Raw genomic sequence first — 9922 nt, 5'->3', positions numbered from 1 at the left:
TCTTGTAGGATACAACCCGATTTGCAAAAAAGTACACTGATGTTAGATTGACTGATTAAGGCACTGATGGACAAAAATTAAACCAAAACTCTTGTACAAATAACACATCATGTCGAAGAGAGATTTCACAAAACAAACATGTTTAGACACACCTGAGTTTAAAATCCAGTAATTTGACTTCTCAAAAGAATAATTATTAATATGATACAAGATCTCACTCTGCATGACCGTGTTTATCGAGGTTAAAGGTATATCGGAAGAAGATGATGCATGTAACTGAGAAATAAGCATAGCAATCAATTGCTGACACTGCTGAGGTGTCAAAGCTTCATTGGACAAAGATAACAAATAATCCTACTGTAGGACCTCACTCGAAACCTCCACTGAATTAGCATGAACAGATTGATTGTTTTTAGCACTCGTAGATGTAGAAGAATGATTCTTGGAACCATAACCTGGAGGTAGCCATGTAGCCATAACTGGTCTTGACAACAAATGTAGATTCAAAGACTGGATTTACACATCTCACAGAACTTTGGTTTTTTTCTTGAAGAACCAACGAAAAAGCTTTGGAAATTGTTGGCAAGGGATCCATAAGAAGAATTTGTCCTTTGATATGAGCATAGAAATCATTTAGTCCCATCAAAAACTGCATCACTTGTTCCCGCTGTTGTTCTTCAAGCATACATCTTACACCACCACAATTGCAATTCAAACAACTACACAATTGTTTAATGGAAAAGCTTTCATCCAAAATGATCTTCAATTAAGTGTAGTAAGTACTCACTGTCAGTTGATCTTGAACCAAGTCGTTTAATCGTTTCTTTAACTGGAACAGTCTTAAGACCATTAGACTGTTGAAAATGATCAATGAGATATTTCAAAATCTCTGCAGTTGTGGTATGATAAAGCAAACTCGCAGCAATGTCCTTTGAAACTGGATTCAAGATCCAAGAATTCACAAGGTTGTTTGTTCATGTCCACGCACTGAGCCATTCTAGAGAAGAAGAATCTGGAGCTTGAATTGAACCGTCAACAAATTCCAATTTTTTTTTACAGAAAGGGAAAGTATCATTGATCTCTTCCAACTATGAAAATTGTCATTGGATAATGACTGCATAACCAGAATCAAATCAGGATTATCTTATTGGTGTAGATAATATAGATTGCTATCATTATTGAAGCAATCACTCAATAAATCAATTATGATGAAGCGTGAAAAAGAAACACTTCTGATACCATATAACAGCAAAGCAATAAGAAAAGATGAAAAAATGGTTCACAATACTTTTGAAATAACAAAAGTCTAGTATATATAACAGCTAAAGCTAAGCTAACTAACACAGTAGCTTCAACTAAATTGTCTAACTAAGAGAACGTATCTTAATAGGTTTTATTCTGATTTGATAAGTAGAGTTCTTTCCATGATCAACCAACTAAAGTTGAAGGCATTGCCTTTTCCCGGTCACCCTACCAATCTAACATTTCCGTTATGTTATCTGCCACCATTAGAGCCAAGAGCAAGAAACAACCTTTCTCCATAAATTTCCAAGCTTTAAATTAGCCCTTTATCTCTTTATCCACATTAATAATACTGATCCATCATATTCACTTTATAACACACAAAAATAACTTCCATCCAACACTGATTTACCAAACTTGAAATTGGAATCTAAAAAGTTGCCCTTTTTTTTTTCTTCGTCCAGCTTATTTTCATTGCTGTTTTCACCACCTTTTGTCACTTTGTTTCCTGTTTACTTTATTCATTTTGGTTTCCCCATTTATTTATCATTTAAGAACATGGAACAACAATAAAAAAATATCAAGGAATCTATCAATTTCTAAGGTTGTCACCTGGTTCAAACCAGTTTGTGCCTTGTGAGATTTGTGTAGTCTTTATCTGTATTTAAAATTCCAATTAGAACTGTCAAATTCCCGTGGAGGTGCTTAAAATAATTTATTTTTCACTCAGGGGGCCTCCTCTCAGCTACATTTCTCTGTCTTGGAGTTCAAAGGTTCCATCTTTTCTTTCTTGATTCAGCTCTCTTCATGTTTCTTCTGGTTCATTTTAAGCTGCTTTTGTGATTCAGTTCTCTTAAATGGTTTTTGATTTCTGTTATGCTTTGCTATAAATCTTTAGTTGTTTCTATAATAACCCTGGATTTCACCTCCTATATTTTAAGCACAAAAAAGATCCACCCTTTATTGCTCAGTTAATATCTGGATTTTGAAATGATGGGTTGTAAAGTATTTGAATTTCTGTTCTGGGTTTCGTGGATCTTGTGTTTAACATTGTTTTCCAATGGGTTTACACCTGCAGACAATTACCTTATTGATTGTGGATCACCTAGTAATACTACAGTGGGTGATCGATTTTTCTTGGCTGATAACTTAGCCTCAAAGCTCCTTTCTGCACCTGAGAATGTTCTTGGAAACACTTCGAAATCGGTTACCTCCTCAGATGATTCGCCGCTCTATCAAACGGCGAGAATCTTCACTGGTGTTTCTAAGTACACGTTCTCAATCAGCCGGAGTGGAAGACACTGGATTCGCCTTTATTTCTATCCATTTGTTCATGCTAGTTACAATACGAGTACGGTAAAGTTCGATGTTTCAACCGAAAACCATGTTCTTCTCAGTAGTTTCAGTGTTCAATCTCTTCTGGTCAAAGAATTATCTGTTAATGTAACCACCAATAGCCTTGCCATCACATTCAGCCCTTCACATAATTCATTTGCATTTATAAATACCCTGGAAGTTGTTTTAGTCCCTGATCAGCTCATCCAGGACACCGCTGGCTCCGTGCAATCTTTAATGGGATTCCAAGGCCTAACGTTGCAGGCACTAGAGACGGTTGCTAGAGTGAATATGGGGGGATCTACAATCTCGTACCAGAACGATACTCTTTGGCGAACATGGGTGCCTGATCAGCGTTTCCTTGTAGGGAAAAACCTTGCCTTAAGTGTATCAAATATTAGATTTGTTAAGTATGTTGAGGATGGTTCAACGGAATACATCGCTCCAAATTCTGTCTATGGTACCTGCACCAGGATGAACTCCGTGAACGATTCCAGTAGCAACTTCAATGTGACATGGGAATTCGATATGGATCCCGGATTTCAGTAACTTGTTAGGTTTCACTTTTGCGATATTGTCAGTGATGCTCTTAACCAGTTGTATTTCAATGTCTTCATCGACTCCTCAATCGTTATTCGGGACCTTGATCTGAGTACATATTTGGTTAATGTTTTTGGCTGCTGCTTATTATATGGACTATGTCACAGAGTCAGCTACTAGCAATAAGCTTCGAGTAAGCATTGGCTCTTCTAATTTACATGGTACTTATCCGGATGCCATACTTAATGGGCTGGAAATCATGAAAATGAACAACTCTGATGGCAGCCTTTCTGGCTTGGGAAGTGTCAACGGTTCTAGTTCAAGTTAAAAGAAGAAAGTTGGTGCTATTGTAGGTGCGACCGTCGAAGTGGCTTCTGCAGTGTTGTTGGGTGGAGTTCTCTTTATGTTGTGTAGAAGACGGTTGGCACGCCAAAGACTATCGAAGACATGGGTTCCTTTCTCTATTAATGGAGGAACTTCCCAGACCATGGGGAGCAAATACTCCAAGGGGATGACTGCCAGTCTCAATTATAATATGAGCTATCATGTTCCTTTTTGTTAGGAAATAAACTCAGTACAAGTAATTTCCCTATAGCCAGATTAGTGAGAATACGAAATAAAAGCAGAAAAATAATACCCGAAATTAATAACGGAGTTCAGCCAATTGTGCCTACGTCTCCGGACTGCTGCAGATCTTTTACTAAGAGAGAAAATTTACATGTGTTTACAAAACACTCACTACTCACAAGAAAGCTTTCTAGTATTGGGAGAAAGAAATGATTTTTGGGATGATTTTGAAGCTAAATGAGCTAGAGTATTTATAGTTGAAACTTAGGGATTAATCTTGTAATTAACCCTATTTCTATTTCAATAAAATAATGCCTAACTTTGAATTCTAATTTGCAGCAGTCGGCTGCCATCAACTTTCAATAATGTTGGCTGCCATCTAGAATATTCAACAATCTCCCACTTGAAGACTGATTTTAATCTGTCTTCACACCTCGATCAATGCAGCAGTATTTCTGGTCTTGTTATTCTAGCATGCCAACTGAAGTTGAACACAACTTCAGTTTGTCTGTAGTCACCGTCTTTGTCAACATGTCTACTGGATTTTGAGCTCCACTGATCTTTTCAAGTTTCAAAATCCCATCTTCCAGAAGAGATCGGATAAAATGATATCGCAATTATATATGCTTCGTCCTGGAATGAAAAGACGGATTCTTCACTAGATGGATAGCACTTTGACTGTCGCAATACAAGACATTGTTTTCTTGTTTCTTGTCTAACTCTTCCAAGAAACTTTGGAGCCAAACCATCTCCTTGCTGGCTTCCGTAACAGCGACATATTCTGCTTCAGTTGTGGAGAGAGCAACTATCTTCTGTAGTTGAGAAACCCAACTCACTGCAGTACCTTCTAGAGTATAGACATACCCTGTAGTGCTCCTTCTGATGTCAACATTTCCGGTTAAGTCAGCATCTACATAGCCTGTCAGTATCGTATCTCCACCTTTGAAACAAAGTGCTTTGTTTGTAGTACCCCGCAGATATCTGAGGATCCATTTGACTGCTTCCCAGTGTACCTTGCCTGGATTATTCATGTACCTACTAACAGCTCCCACTGCATGAGCAATATCTGGTCTGGTACAAACCGTGGCATACATTAGACTTCCAATTGCTGAGGCGTACGACACCTTCACCATGTGTGCACGTTCTTCCTCCGTCTTTGGTGACTGTTCTTTGGAGAGTCTGAAATGAACACCTAAAGGTGTACTTACTGGTTTAGCATCTTGCATGTTGAACCTGGAGAGTACTTCGTTGATGTACTCAGCCTGTGATAACATCAAAGTCCCCGACTTTGTGTCTCTCTTGATCCTCATCCCAAGAATATGCTTTGCAGCGCCCAAATCCTTCATAGCAAACTGCTTCAACAATTTTTGCTTCAAGTGTATAATCTCTTGCATGTCTGAGCCTGCAACGAGCATGCCATCAACGTACAACAATAAAATAATGAAGCTGTTGTCGAACCTCTTGATGTAGCAACAATTATCTGCTTGGCATCTGGTAAAACCACTGCTACTCATGAAACTATCAAACTTCTTGTACCACTGTCTAGGAGTTTGTTTTAAACCATACAAGCTCTTCTTCAACCTGCATACCAGGTTTTTCTTGTCTGCATCTATGAAGCCTTTTGGCTGCCTCATATAGATTTCTTCCTCCAAATCACCATGAAGGAAAGCTGTCTTTACATCTAACTACTCAAGATATAAATTCTCTGTAGCTACAATTTTCAACACCAGTCTGAATGTAGACAGTTTTACGACTGGAGAGAAAATTTCATTTTAGTCAATGCCTTCTTTTTGCTGAAAGCCTTTGACAACCAACCTTGCTTTGTAGCGTTTTCTCCCATCATGCTCTTCTTTGATCCTGTAAATCCACTTGTTGTGGAGCGCTTTCTTGCCTAGTGGTAATTCAGCTAGGTCCCATGTTTGATTTGACATAAGCGAGTCCATCTCATCTTTCATGGAAGACTCCCACTTAACTGAATCCTCCACTTGCATTGCTTCATCGTAGCACTCTGGTTCACCATTGTCAGTCAGCAACAAGTAGTGCAAAGAAGGAGAATACCGCTGGGTTGGTTTAGGAATTCTGGAGGAGCGTCTTAGTTCTGGTGTGCTTGGTTCTTCTTGAACTGCTTCAGGATTGATTTGGAGATCATTTCCAAAAATCTCCTCAAACTCAGCAAATTCCTTTGTTTCAGCTTTGGTATTTGAGCTGCTTGATTCTACAGTTGACCTGTCTTTGTACATCACATTCTCATTGAAAATGACATCTCTGCTTCTGATGATTTTCTGATTTTCATAGTCCCAAAACCGATAACCGAACTCATCACCGCCATAACCAACAAAGGCACATTTGTTGGACTTGGCATCAAGTTTACTTCTTTCAACAGAGTTTATGTGTACATAAGAAATACAACCAAACACTCTTAAGTGTGAAAGGTTTATTTTTTTCTTGCTCCAAGATTCATCTGGTATTCCTCCATCCAAGGGAACTGAGGGACCACGGTTGATCAGGTAAGCTGCAGTGTTGATAGCTTCACCCCATAGAAATTTGGGTAATACGGCATGTATCCTCATGCTTCTGGCACGTTCATTCAGAGTTCTGTTCATGCGCTCTGCTACGCCATTCTGCTGCGGTGTCATGGGAACTGTTGTATCCATCTTGATCCCATTGTTTACGCATAAATCTCTGAATCTACTGTCTCTGTACTCTCCTCCATTGTCAGACCTCAATCGCTTGACTTTCAAACTAGTCTCATTTTTTGAAGGTATCGAAGACTTCTAATTTCTTCTTCAGAAAATAAACCCACACCTTCCTTGTTGAATCATCGATGAAGGTGACATAATATAGTGAGCCTGCAAGAGATGGAACTAGGGATGGTCCCCATACATCAGTATGAACCAATTCTAACCTTTCTGCCTTGGGTGTCTTGCCAATCTTTGCAAAACTGACTTTCTTTTGTTTGCCAAAGATGCAATCCTCGCATAGTCCGACATCTATATTCTTTAGATCCGGCAACTTCCCCTTTGACAAAAGTGTCTTCATCCCTTTCTCGCTCATATGACCAAGCCTTTGGTGCCATAGGTTTGATTTTCCATCAGCATCTGCTACTGCAATGATATTCTCTAAATTTGAGGTTATATAAAGAGTACCAATTTTCTTACCACGAGCAATGACGAGTGCTCCTTTGGTAATCTTCCATTCACAGCCTGAAAAAGTTGTTCTAAATCCTTCACCATCAAGCTGTCCTACAAAAATCAAATTTCTTTTGAGGCCAGAAATATGTCTCACTCCTTTCAGCTTCCAGGTGGTTTGGTTTGGCAGCTTTAGTCGGATGTCTCATTTTCCGACGATCTTCAAGGTTTCATCATCAGCAAGATGAACCTTCCCAAAATCACCACTGACATAGTTCTCTATGATTTCTTGGCATGGAGTGAAGTGGAAAGATGTCCCTGAATCCAAAATCCATGATTCAATCAGACTGTTGACGCTTAAAATCATGGCATCACCTGTCTCCTCCGTCATGTTGGTAAATTCCTGTGCGCCGATATTTTTCTTCGGTGCTCGGCAATCTCTTTTGAAGTGACCCTTCTTGCCGCAATTATAACAGGTAAAATCTTTATTTCCTGTTCTTGATTTTCCCCTTCTAGATTTCGATCTTCTACGATTTGAATTCCTTTCTGAAGTTCTCCCTCTGGACTTCGTGTGCAAGGCTGAGGAGGTTGATGCTTCACCCGATTCTCTTCGTCGAATTTCTTCGCTCAGTACCAGATCCCGAACATCGTCGAATTTTAATTTGATGTTTCCCGACGAACTGCTGACTGCTGTAACAGTAGCATTCCAACTGTCTGGTAAAGATGATAAGAGAATTAAAGCTCGAACTTCATCATCGAATTCAATTTCCACTGAACTCAACTTGGTTATGATTGTGTTGAGTTCATTTAGGTGTTGTGCCACCGATGCCCCTTCCGTCATCTGCAAATTGAATAATCGCCTCATCAAATGAACTTTGTTTGAGGTCGACGGCTTCTCATACATACTGGAGAGAGCCGCCATAAGACCCGTCGTGGTATTTTCCTTTGCTATGTTGAAAGCAACATTTCGGGACAACGTCAGTCGGATAACTCCGAGGGCTTGTCGGTCGAGAAGAGCCCAGTCTTCATTCTTCATGCCCTCTGGTTGATTTCCTGAGAGGGGTTGATATATATTTTTATGGTACATAAAATCTTCGATCTGCATCTTCCAGAAGCCAAAGTCCGCACCATCGAACTTTTCAATTTTCACCTTCCCTTCGTCTGCAGCCATCGCTCCCACTCGAATCTGGCTACTTCGGATCGTTTCTGACAATTTGTGCGAACCACCGTGTATTATAACACCTTCGTCGACAAATTCGTATCGCCAACAAAATTTTACTATTCATGAAATTTACTATTTATGTTAATAGTAATGAATAGCAACCTTGCAAAAAATTGACAAAATTCACAACCAAAAGATCTGATTACCAGTTGTTAGGAAATAAACTCAGTACAAGTAATTTCCCTATAGCCAGATTAGTGAGAATACGAAATAAAAGCGGAAAAATAATACCCGAAATTGATAACGGAGTTCAGTCAATTGTGCCTACGTCTCCGGACTGCTGCAGATCTTTTACTAAAAGAGAAAATTTACAGGTGTTTACAAAACACTCACTACTCACAAGAAAGCTCTCTAGTATTGGGAGAAAGAAATGTTTTTTGGGATGATTTTGAAGCTAAATGAGCTAGGGTATTTATAGTTGAAACTTAGGGATTAATCTTGTAATTAACCCTATTTTTATTTCAATAAAATAATGCCTAACTTTGAATTCAAATTTGCAGTAGCCGGCAGCCATCAACTTTCAATAATGTTGGCTGCCATCTAGAATATTCAACACTTTTTTGGCTGTTCAAGAAGCCATAAACAACTTCGATGAGAGTTGGGTTATTGGGATTGGAGGATTCGGTAAGGTGTACAAGGGAGAACTCAATGATGGTACAAAAGTTGCTGTTAAAAGGGGAAATCCACGGTCCCAACAAGGACTTGCTGAGTTCCAGACTGAGATTGAGATGTTATCTCAGTTTCGTCACCGACATCTGGTTTCGTTGATAGGTTATTGTGATGAAAAGAATGAGATGATTTTGATCTATGAGTATCTGGAGAACGGGACGTTGAAGAGTCATCTCTACGGCTCAGGTCATCCTAGTTTAAGCTGAAAAAAAGGCTCGAAATATGCATTGGAGCAGCTAGAGGACTCCATTAACTTCACACAGGCTATGCTAGAGCGGTTATACATCGTGATGTAAAGTCAGCAAATATCTTACTTGATGAAAATTTAATGGCCAAAGTTCCTGATTTCGGCCTGTCAAAACAGGCCTCGAACTTGATCAAACGCATGTTAGTACCACAGTTAAAGGAAGTTTTGGATATCTGGATCCTGAATATTTCATAAGGTAACAACTGGCAGAGAAATGTGATGTATATTCATTTGGAGTGGTTTTGTTTGAAGTTCTTTGTGCAAGACCCGTGATTGATCCAACTCTTCTAAGGGAAATGGTAAATCTAGCTGAATGGGCGATGAAATGGATGAAGAAAGGACATATAAAGCAAATAATTGATCTTGATCTCAAAGGAAACATCAGGCATGATTCTCTCAGGAAGTTTGGAGAAATTGCAGAGAAATGTTTAGCTGATTTTGGTATTGACAGGCCCTCCATGAGAGATGTTCTATGGAACCTGGAGTATGCTCTTCAACTTCAGGAGGCCGTCGTTCAAGGTGACCCCGAAAAAAACATCACAAACATAACTTTGTCCACAAATCAATAATTTTAGTCATCTTGATCCCAACAGTTCACCATAGTTTGAGGTCTTAAGTGTGGATGGCATCTCGGGTGTTTTGATGAGTAAAGTGTTCTCACAGCCGGTGAAGTCTGAAGGAAGGTGATTTGGACGAGACTGAAAATTAAGCTTCTCTTTTACAATGCTTACGTGGTTTTTTCTTTATCTTATCCAACACAAATTCCTTTGTTTTTTTCATTGATAATGGTAGTATGTCAGCTCATCATCCTTTACCATAATGTGGTTTCTTTGGTCAGCCATCATTCATTAGACAAACTGCTCAAAACTCATTTGTGATCTAAAATGTTTATGCATAATGTGTTGTGAGCTCTTTCGTGTACAACAAGGCTCCGGAGTTTCTTGTGAGTTTTAGGAAGTTAACAGAGACGTC

General features: G+C 39.1%; 1 pseudogene; it reads left to right on the top strand.

The window, feature by feature from the left end:
• Window positions 1-1821: 1821 nt before the first annotated feature.
• LOC120182708 lies at window positions 1822-9637 on the top strand (annotated as a pseudogene).
• The last annotated feature ends 285 nt before the right edge of the window (window positions 9638-9922 follow it).

Source organism: Hibiscus syriacus, unplaced genomic scaffold (assembly GCF_006381635.1).
Source record: "Hibiscus syriacus cultivar Baekdansim isolate YM2019G1 unplaced genomic scaffold, ASM638163v2 tig00112737_pilon, whole genome shotgun sequence".
Lineage (NCBI taxonomy): Eukaryota > Viridiplantae > Streptophyta > Magnoliopsida > Malvales > Malvaceae > Hibiscus > Hibiscus syriacus.
Note: the sequence above shows the minus strand (reverse complement) of the source record. Positions and strands in the feature narration are given on the sequence as shown.